We start from the raw sequence: 9,701 nt of genomic DNA, 5'->3' as shown, positions 1-9,701 counted from the left end.
CATCAACAGCCAGCAGCAGCTGCAATTCAGCCACCATTTGAATTCAGTCATCATTGCATCACCATTGCCATCCTCGTATTCGAGAACCCGAAAACCCGACACGGGAGCTCGCCAGACACAACCACCACCTGCTCCTCCGTTCTCCATCTTGTCGACAACCACCATGCTCCAGCAATCAGCCGTCATCAAAGCATAACCAAACTCGAGTTCGGGATCGAAACCGAGCTGATTGAAGACAGGATGTGCTCTATGCCGGTACCCCGGCAGCCGACCCCTATACCGGCAGGGGCACACACTCAATTTTCCTCCGTTTTTGTGAAGTCTCGCTACCGGTCATAGCACCGGTAGCCGTCTCGCTGGAACACAGCACTCAAATCTTCATCTCGCATAATCTCTCATCTTTCTCTCTCTGGTTGCCGACAGCCGACCAACCGGCATGCAACACGCAACAATAATTCTTCCCCTTTCTTCAATGGTCTCGCTATCGGTGACCAGCGACGGCCGCCGGTTGACCGGCAGCCACACCCCTGCTGCATTTTGTCGATGTATCGTGTTTCCCCCTTTCCCCTTTTTCATTGTTTTGTTTGTCGATTAATGAGGATTAGTTGAGTGGGTTAATTAGGTTTATTATTATTATTATTATTATTATTATTATTATTATTATTATTATTATTATTATTATTATTATTATTATTATTATTATTATTATTATTATTATTATTATTATTATTATTATTATTATTATTATTATTATTATTATTATTATTATTATTATTATTATTATTATTATTATTATTATTATTATTATTATTATTATTATTATTATTATTATTATTATTATTATTATTATATTATTATTATTATTATTATTATTATTATTATTATTATTATTATTATTATTATTATTATTATTATTATTATTATTATTATTATTATTATTATTATTATTATCATTAGAATTATTATCATTAGAATTATTATATTATCATTATTATATTATCATTATTATTATTAGATTAGTATAAAAGACACAACACTTCTATACCCCTTTTTACACTCACATTACTACCTTAGGAATTAGACTACCAATTAGACTAGTTAGATCATTTTCCTTTCTCAATATTTTGTAGAACCGTAAATTTATTTTCCTCTTACCGATGTTGTAATCTTTACTCAAAAATTAATACAATTGTTCTCTCGTTTATCCAAGTTCTTCATTCCATCAATTCAAGTTTCCATGTTGTTGGTATAATTCTTCCTCTTATTTCTCTCCTTTAATTTCATTTGTTTACATTTGCCTTCTTTTAAGTTTTGTTTAATTCTTTATGCTTGAATTCTTCTCTTTTGTCGTTAGACTGTTATTGTCTCTCTCTTGTTCATCTTATTCATGTTCACCATTTTTGTTTCTCATCTAAAGGTTGAACCTTTGGGTGATTGTGTTAAAGTTTGAGTCTTTTTGTCTTAATCCTTGTTCTTCTTAGTTAAATTAACATTTTCTCTTAGCTTTGTTGGGTTATTGCATGATTAGTAGTAGAATTAATTCCTCCATCATGTTTATGCTTAAAGAATCCATCTTTATTGTTTCTTTTGTCTTAAGAATCATGATTAGTGAGTAGTCTTTCACTAGGACTCGGTTTGACCCAACATGAGTAATTTGCTTGATTGATTTCCATTCAAAGGTAGTTGTTGGGGAGGATTAGTAAGGGTAGACTAGAGGATTATTTTTGTGAATTGGTCAATTTTGGATAATGTTGGTTTGTGACCCTTGTCCACCAATGAGAGTTCGTTAGGTCGGGAATCGGGTACCCGAAAATTGGTCATATTGCTAACCTAGGTTGAGACCGAAAGGGAGAACCAAGGGAGGGTACCTCTAGACTAGCGTTTGAATTCGACCTTCGAGAGAAGGAGTTGGATGACCCGGAAAATGATGAGGGCTTGATGGACTTAGGAGAAGCTAGGATACCTTAGAGAAGTGCACATTTCTAGGGTAGTCGAGGCCTCTACCTTAGGATTCCGACCTCCGAGACCGAAAGGGAGGGGGGTTGGGAGAACTAGTGTCCTAATGCGAACCCGAGAGGGGGGTATTAGGCGAATTAGAGCCATCTCCTCCTTACATATCACCCCAATAACTAGCTAAGGGAATCATGATGATGAATTATGAATTGTTGGTGAAAATCGGGTCCTAGGCTTTTAAATTCCTTGAATTACATCATTTTCATTTTCTTGCTTTATTTCCACAATTAGTTCAATTGCATTTTAGTTTATTTAGTTTAGTTGATTAGTAAATTTTCCATCTCAATTATTGTCGACTTACCTAAACACAAGATCTAAAACGATTAATATTCTCCCATGCTCCTTGTGGATTCGACCCTCAATTAGTGCAACGATCTCGTTCACTTGCGAGGTTAAGACTTTCATACCATCAAGTTTTTGGCGCCGTTGCCGGGGAGCAAAGGCTAGATATTAATCATTTTATTCCAGTTTAGACTAGGTCTTTCTTTGTTACTAATTTATTTCTTGAGTAGTGGAATGTGTTTTAGAAGAACGGGGTAATCTTGAGTTCTTTGAGAATCCATTTGGGATTCCCGAAGAACCAACAATGGCCGCGGTTCCTATGAGAGACAAGTTGGCTCCAAAGAAGGTGGTGAATCCTAGTATTGTCAAGCCACCTATACAAGCAAATAATTTCGATGTGAAAGCTACTTTATTGCAACTAGTCCAAGGAAACCAATTCGGAGGGGGAGCTACAGAAAACCACAATGAACACCTTAATGATTTCTTGGATAGTTGTGATATGTTTAAAGCAAATGGAGTATCAAAAGATGCCATCCGCCTTAGGCTCTTTCCTTATTCCTTGAGGGGGAGTGCTAAGGAATGGTTGAAGAGTTGTGAGCCCAATTCATTTAGAACTTTGAACGATGTCTCCAGGGCCTTCTTAAACAAGTACTTTCCACCACAAAGGACCGCAAGAATCAAGAGTGAGCTTCAAGGCTTCACCCAACATAATGATGAGACCCTTTATGAGGCGTGGGAAAGGTATAAAGGACTCTAAATGTTGTGCCCCCATCACGGGATCGGAGATGATGAATTGATAAACAACTTCTCTGAGGGGTTGAACAATGAGATGAAAATTAATCTAGACTCCTGCTCGGGAAAATGGGCACTTGACAAGATAGATCACAAGACGGCCAAGGCGCTTATTGAGGAAATGGCTTCCCGCACTTTTCATTGGAATAATGACCGCCACAAGAGGAAAGGGAAATCCAATGTGGAATCAACAAACAATGTGGAAGTTAAGGGATTGATAGAGGAACTCAAGCAACAAATTGCTTTGTTGAACTCTAGTAACACCTCAAGAAACTCTTCATCAAATTGGTCTTAAGTGTATTGTTGTGAGATTTGTGGAGATCAAGGGCATCCACCAAATGAATGTCTTTTGATGATGGGAGAGGCAAATTGTGTGGAGCAAGTGAATGGAGTGTGTGAATCAAGTTCGGCTAGACACGCTTTCAACAACAATCAATACCATCCCGGAATGAGAGACCACCCAAATTTTCCCCATGGCTCACAAAATGTCCAAAACCCCACTTTACAACAAAAACAAAAATTTACACCAAATTTCCAAGCCCAAAAGAAAAATCCCACATCCAAGACCACAATTTCAATCACTCACTCAACCGATCAACCCACCATTTCAACAAAATTCCCAACCCATTCAACAATCCAACAAACCCAAATCAAATATAGAGCTCATGATAGAGCAATTGATGAATACTCAAAACCAACTCATCAATACTCAAACCCAATTCATCACTCATTCGAACCAAAAACAAGAGGAGACAACATCTTCTATCAACCAACTAAGAACTCAAATGCAAGCCTCCCAAAGAATGACGGATAACCAAATCTCTCAATTGGCTTCTCAAATAATTCAATTTCAAGCCTCAAATGGTAGGTTTCCGGGTAAAACAGAGGAAAATCCAAAGACCATTAATGCTACACATTTGAGGAGTGGTAGGGAGTTGGAAGACCGGGTGTTCATCAAGAGGAAAAAGAGTAGCAAACCGGAAGTTGTAGTTGAGCCACCAAAAGTGGTTGAAGATGATCTTGTGGAGGTTGTTGTGGAGACTCCCATGATTGTTGATGAGTCCACCAATGTTGTTGATGAACCCACCAAAATTGTTGAAAACCCCAAGGAACAAGTTGTGAGAACATAAGTGCCACCAATTCCTTTTCCCCAAAGGTTGGCAAGAGCAAAGCTTGAGCAAAAGTATGGGAAATTCATGCACATGATGAAAGGTGTGAACATCACCATGCCTTTTATTGATGCCATCAAGGAGATACCCGTATATGAAAAATTCTTGAAGGAGTTGATTTCCAACAAAAATTCCTTGAGTCCAACAACAACGGTGAATTTGTCCAAGGAATGTAGTGCAATCTTAATGAATGAGTTGCCCCAAAAGCTTGAAGATCCGGGTAGTTTTTCTATCCCATGCACAATTGTATCCATTCAAATCGAGAGGGCCCTATGTGATTTGGGAGCTAGCATTAGCCTAATGCCTCTCAAGATTTTCAAGAAGTTGAAGGAATTTGAGCTCTCACCTATAAGAGTATCTTTACAACTTGCGGATAGATCGGTGAGGTATCCAATTGGCCTTGTGGAAGATGTACTACTCAAAGTGGGAAAGCTTGTGATACCTTGCGACTTCTATGTGATGGATATTCCCGAGGATTCCAAAATTCCAATCATCCTAGGGCGCCCTTGCCTTGCTACGGGGGGTGTCTTGATTGATGTGAAAATGGCAAACTATCTCTTCAAGTTGGTGATGACAAGGTAGAATTCTCGTTGGAAAATTCCATGAAATCTCCCTCTATGAGTGACTCTTGTTGTAGAGTGGATGTGTTGGAGGATTGTTTGAATGAGCAAAATATTGAGGCTTCACACTTGGATCCATTGGGAGTTTGTCCAACAAACAAGGAGGGAAATGGAGGTGATCTTGTGTTGAGAGTTGATGTTAAAGGACATTTGGGTGAAGATGACTCAAGAGGAGATGAATTTGAAAACCAAATTAATGATGAGATTGAATCATTCTTGAACTCTTCGGATTCATTTGTTTTAAGCTCTTTAGAAGGTGCACCTTGGTCGGATAATTCTTCAAGTGATTGGGAAGCTCAAATTGATGCCTTGGAGGCGGCTCTCAATTGAAATAGTTCGGGTCAAAAGGAGAGTCAAGAAAATTGGGATAAAAATGACAACACCATGAACCTCAATGTTGAGAAGTTGACTCCTCCACCTACTCTTCCCTACCAATTTCCTTACCTTGGTGACCAAGAAGAGAGTTGTCCAACAAGTGAAACTTATGAGATTCCGTCCCTCCTACCACCTAGCTACCATTCCAAGTTTAAGGGTTCTAACTATCAAAAGGACCCAAGAAAGGGAGCCAAGGAGAGTAAGAGGAACCATGACAAGAAGTGTTGGAAAAGAAGTTGGGTGTGTCTTGCTATGAAATGGTGTTACTTGTGCTTGTTTGAGGCTTTTGTTAAAGCCTTTGACCGATTACTTCGTGCCTTGAGTGACATGGATTGCATCACCAAAGAATTCAAACAACAAAATTTTGGATGAGAGGTTTGGTGGAGTCCCTTAAGAACCACCACATTGTTAGTATTCTCTTCCTTTGCTTTATTTATGTTTTTCTTGCATTTGCATTTATTTTACTTAACCAAATAGGAATTAATCTAAATTAGCTCTCTTTGCATTCATGTAGTGTAGTTTGCATTGTTTTTTAAATTTAGCATATAGAATAGTTCATGCATTACATTCATTAACCAAAAACCACTAAAAATTTGAAAAATCAAAAAAATCTTCAAAAACATGTATTTTATTTCGAAATTTCCTCCACACATTTATTTCCATTGGCACTATGTAAATAAATAAGTGTGGGGAGGAAATTCCATCATTTAAAAATACCAAAAATACGTTATTTATTTTCAAATATTCAAAAAAAAAATCAAAAACATGTTCTTACAATTTGTAAAATTCAAAAAATCAACAAAAATATGTTATTTATTCTTCCTATTCTCTCCCTATACTTTTTTCCATTGAGGACAATGTAAATTTCAAGTGTGGGGAGGAAAATATCCACTTTGTGCATATTGTTTATATTTGTATATATATTTTCTTGTTAATTTGAGAAAATCATAAAAATGCCTAAAAATTGAAAAATTTCAAAAATTTCAAAAATGTTGCATTGTTTATATTATATATATTGCATTTGTCCTAACCATTTTGATAGGCAACACATGAATCATCAGAGAAGACGCTTGCTAAAATTCTTTCAATCCTTTCTCTTTTATCCTTCCTTTCCTTTTTGTAAATATAAGCATGGAGGAGGACGGGATATGTGATGTGGGTGTTCCCTTTGGGAACCATTTTGGATATGGTTGTGTTGTTGGTGTGTTGTTAGGACTAGATATTGTGTGCATTTAGATTAGACATGTATATATGTGTTCACTCTTGCATTCACATAGCTTGTTCATATGTGTAGTATGCATCCATACACGTTGCATTTCGTTTATAAAAATTTGCGTAGGGAGTATAAAAGTGGAGGGCATATGTTGCCAATGATGATAATTTGTCTTGCCCGTGTCATTTCCCTTTTGATAGCTCGTACCTCTTGATGATACATGTTAGGGTTTTTGTTTGCAAAAACTCGGATGTCTAGCTTAACAACCAAGTTGCGACCACCTTGTGAGACCGTATTAGGCCCGAGACTTGACCTAGGTCTGACATAGCTACTAAAATGTGAGGATAGAGCCTCCATATGGCCGATCCATCAAACCGGTCCCGTATAGGTCATGAGAGTAGTACTCCTTACATGGTATGTCATGTCAAAACGCATAAGTATGGTGCTCATTCCTTACCGTAGAAGTGTCGGTGTGCATATTGAGACAATTTTGTTCAAATAAAGTAACCTATCATAGCCAAATAAGCTTATTTTTCACCCATATGATCATCTTTCCCTTTTGTTTACCCAATTTGTGCCTAAACCTTTTCATTTCATTTGCCAATAAAATAACCACATTCCATAAACATCTCACCTTGTTGAGTAGTTCGTCTTTGTAGTTGTTTGGAGGAGTATATAATTGGGTAGGAAATTTGATTCTTATTGAGGTAAATGGTCCGAAATATCACAAAAGTGAAATGAAGCTTGATGGTTGGCCAATTTTTGCATTATTAGGAGAGTCACGAGTGAATGAAAAAGAAAGAGAAAAAAAAATGAAGGAGAAAATCAAATAGAAAAAGAGAAAAATGAAATGAAAAAGGAAAAGAAAAGAATGTATATTTTTGTGTTTTATAACGGGTTGGTAATTTGCAAATTGAGTTTGTTTTGAAGATGATTGAGTAATTTTTGGAGATGACAATCTTTGCCAAATTTTGTGGAAGAATTCATTTGCATGGGTTGAGTTTAGTGGATTGGTTAGATGTGACGACTACTTAACCGATAGCCTCATATGTCTTAAAACGGTGCTTGCGCCAACCCCTTTTCACCGAACCCAAGCCCCATTACTGTGACACCCTGCGATAAAGCGGAAAATATAACTACTAAATTAAAGCGGACAATTTGTGATATTTTAAAAACTTTTAAAATTACTAGTTAAATAATAGCACGCGGGTGCCACTAAAGAAATGAAACAAATACAACAATAGACAAATTTAGGTTATTACAAACCAAGTCTAGAAAACGGGGAAAAGATATCCCACAAATAAACATATAAGGGGCTTCTAAACTAGCAACTAAGGTCCAAGTGTTTAGTTCTCGCTAGCCCACACGTCTTCCTCACGTAAGAATCTTCACCACCTGTCATTCATGTAAACATGAACGCCACAGTCAGTGGGGATTAACTCAAGGTTCTCCCAGCCACAAAATGTCGAAACGAACATAACAAAGAACTAAAACAGGTAAGTCATGTAAGATACTTACAAAAGATATGAATATCAATTTTATATTTAAACATGGCAATAAAATGAGATGGAACAAGATAGATAAAAATTAGCATAATAAAGATTCAACTAATCATGTGAGACAATTAAATAATATGAAAGAGAAGAATACAGTCATTTATACAAGGGCACGCATTTCAAGAAAATACAACATAAATATGAGATTAGAATCCGAATCAAGTGAAGCAGTTAAGTGAGGGATCAACCAATGCAATTTACAAGAATAGAAACTGTAGCCATTACTTGGAAAACCACTTAGCAAGAAATTGCACGGGACGTGGCTACTAATGTCACATTCATACTTATGGCTTGCATCTCACCATAAGAACGGATGGGATCATCAATCCCGACGATCATATCGCAACTAGAGGGCTTATAGCTCACTCCTAGTATCCGATAGGACCAAGACAAACATAAGGCATAACTCTTGCCTTGAAAGAAAAATACCAATATCTATAACCAAGAAAGACCTTTACTACTCATATATCAATATATAATTCCCCTGGTAGGACGACAATGGTACTCCCAAGACTCAGTCCTAGTCTAAATCTGCCGACTCTCGGACAAGATGGTTCCCGATTCGACATGCGGCAAAACAGTCCGCATCCAAGGCTCGAAGACAAATCGGAAATCGAGAACCCACAATCGGCAGGACAGTCCGAAAGAGGTGGAAGATATGAGTTAAACCCACAATCAGCAGGACAGTCCAAAAGAGGCGTAAAGATAAGTCAAGCAATACGGTATAGCATAAAGGCATTATCAAACGAATACGACTCAGCCAAGCGATACGAATCAACTTGGAAAGAGACTACTACATGTAATGAACCGATGATAATCCGAGTGAGACATTTCATGATCATAATCATGAATATGAATAAGTAACCTATTTCTTCAATATTTGTCACTTTAAAAAAAATGTAAACAAATGGAGATGAATCATTTATAATAAGCAAAACAAGCATCCAATTATAAATGACTCAATTGTAAGATAAACCATTTATTACTTATTAAACATAAATAATTGAATTAGACTCATCTTAAAATGAAAACATGTCATTTCCTATATAAATGATATAATTAAATAATGAATCCCACGATTATAATTCATGTGTGGAAAATATATAAATGAACAGTATTATCAGATTACGTTATATGAAACACGAGACGGGATTTAAATATTCCCAACAACTCAAAATTGGCCCTAAAAGTACCATAATGATTAATGAGTGGCCCAAAAACATGTAAACGAATCCAATCAAATAAACGAGATAAGCCCAACTAAATAAACAAGTAAAGCCCAATTGAATAAACAAGTCCAATTAAACTAATGCATCTGCCCCAAATCCTTACCTTAACTCGTCCATATCCCTCCAATTTACGAACTTGAACCACATAAACTGACAAAATAAACAACAAGAAATTCAACAATCTATTTCCATCCCATGGAACAAGTGCATATTCCATTGATTCACCTCAAATCGTATGTCACCCACTAATCCATCTAACAATTTCATACCTTTCCCGGATTTCATACATTCACTAGTTATAATTCCTCCCATAAACAGTTTGAAACAGCCCGATAACTGCGTCTATCCGACCCAAAATCAGCACAAAACTACACCATAACTAGTACCAAAACCGTGTCACACAAGCCATCGAGACCACCTGAAAAAGGGCACCAAAACAGACCCAACCAGGC

General features: G+C 36.9%; 1 non-coding gene across 1 annotated transcript; it reads right to left on the bottom strand.

The window, feature by feature from the left end:
• Positions 1 to 2,968: 2,968 nt before the first annotated feature.
• On the bottom strand, positions 2,969 to 3,075 carry LOC141625161 (small nucleolar RNA R71). The gene has a single exon (XR_012534956.1). It is a non-coding gene; the product is annotated as a small nucleolar RNA R71 (small nucleolar RNA).
• Between the last annotated feature and the right edge of the window lie 6,626 nt (positions 3,076 to 9,701).

Source organism: Silene latifolia, chromosome X (genome assembly GCF_048544455.1).
Source record: "Silene latifolia isolate original U9 population chromosome X, ASM4854445v1, whole genome shotgun sequence".
Classification (NCBI taxonomy): domain Eukaryota; kingdom Viridiplantae; phylum Streptophyta; class Magnoliopsida; order Caryophyllales; family Caryophyllaceae; genus Silene; species Silene latifolia.
The sequence above is the reverse complement of the archived record's forward strand: the minus strand, read 5'-3'. Positions and strand labels throughout refer to the sequence as shown.